Source organism: Octodon degus, unplaced genomic scaffold (genome assembly GCF_000260255.1).
Source record: "Octodon degus isolate 3935 unplaced genomic scaffold, OctDeg1.0 scaffold00287, whole genome shotgun sequence".
Taxonomy (NCBI): domain Eukaryota; kingdom Metazoa; phylum Chordata; class Mammalia; order Rodentia; family Octodontidae; genus Octodon; species Octodon degus.
In genome coordinates this window covers 240,512-242,138 of record NW_004524863.1, presented here as the reverse complement: position 1 = coordinate 242,138, position 1,627 = coordinate 240,512, and the positions used below count along the sequence as shown (strand labels likewise).

Below are 1,627 nucleotides of genomic sequence, written 5' to 3'. Positions count from 1 at the left end.
GAGGACAATTTTCTAACTGATTCATCACAGACCCAGCAATGAACACCTCTCCTTCCAGAATATACCCAGAGACGATGCTTAAACCCAAAGTCCTCTGTGGAGGGGAGAAATTAATAATACGTTTTAAGAAAATGTATGAACTCCTAGTTCTTGTCTACTTCCTTGGTTTCATGTTCCATCTGTTCACATATACTTTTATATAAACCATACTACTTATTACCAATTTGGTAAACCAAATTACCTATTTACTGTGCTTTTTCTGTTTTTGTCTTCATGACTCTACCCATTCTGGTCTTCCTGCTACGAATTTCTTTATGCCCACCATTTTCATTTGTGCCTGACCATTGGTCATTTATTCTTAAAAATATCCTAGGAATATTAAGAGTTAATATGTTTCAAGTATTTAGAAAAGTGCCTGGCACATATTAAGCCCTTTATATGAGTTAGCTTTCATTGTCCTCACCTCTTCTAGGAAGTTTTTTTCTGCCTTAATTTGTTGTTCTCATTCATTTTTTGGCACTAGGGATTCAACCTAGGGCTTTTGCACTCAACTACAGGCCTGGTCCCTCTATCCCCTTTTGAGACTGGGTCTTGCTAAATTACCTAGGCTGGGTTTGAATTTGTGAGCCTCTTGCCTGAACCTCCCAGTGCTGGAATTACAAATGACTATCACCACATTTGGCTGTGCCCATTCCTATATGCGTTCCTGGTGTTCTACAGCCCCATAATTCCCTGCACGAATTACTTAACATAAATGTGATCCTCAATTTTTTATGTTTTCTTAGATTGTATAACTTACTGGAGCTAAGAATTGTTATCTTTTATACTTCTTTCATTTAGAACAGTACTTAACACACAGTTATCAATAGAGAACTAAATTGGGAGAAAATACAATGGTTTGTTGACAGCTGTATTAAAGTTCAACTATAACTATAATTTTGTTTTTTTAGAGGTAAGGGCAATTAAGCCCAGAGACTTTGAACTGAGTTACATTTCCAGCCCTTTTGTAAATTTTTATTTTTTAAATGTTTTTTCATCTTTTTTTTTTGTGGAGCTGGGGATTGAACTCAGGCCCTGGTACTTGCCAGGCAGGCGCTTATTCAACTGAGCTATCTCCCCAGCCCCTGTAAATTTTTATTTGGAGACAAAGTCTTGCTAAGTTTCCCATCTAGACTGCCAATCTGTGATTTCCTTGCCTTGACTCTCAGAATGCTGGAATTACAAGCATATGTGCTATCAAGTACAACTTTGTTCTTATGCTTTATTTTCCACTCAAATGTTTCAAGGAGACATATTAGAAGTTTATGAAATTTGATTATAAAACACATGGATTAATATCCAGAGAAGATATTCTTGCATATGGCGCCATTCAGACACTACTGATACTTGCCCTTCAGCGCTCGGTCAATGATGTGTATGGCCATTGTCATGAGGGTCCAGCACTTGGAGCATATGTCTGCAGAGCTGAACAGAATCATCATTACTCACTGTCACTGACACTTTCCACCCTAATTGCAAGGCTCAGTCCTTACCTACAGCATCTTCTCACATCATCATAGTCTGTCATGTCAATGTCAAACACCAATTCTTTCTCCTGAGCCTGGAAGGCTCCCAGCTTCACTGTATT

At 38.1% G+C, this 1,627-nt stretch overlaps 1 pseudogene; it reads right to left on the bottom strand.

The window, feature by feature from the left end:
- LOC101577294 overlaps positions 1-1,627 on the bottom strand; it is a 19,085-nt pseudogene that overhangs the window by 11,495 nt on the left and 5,963 nt on the right.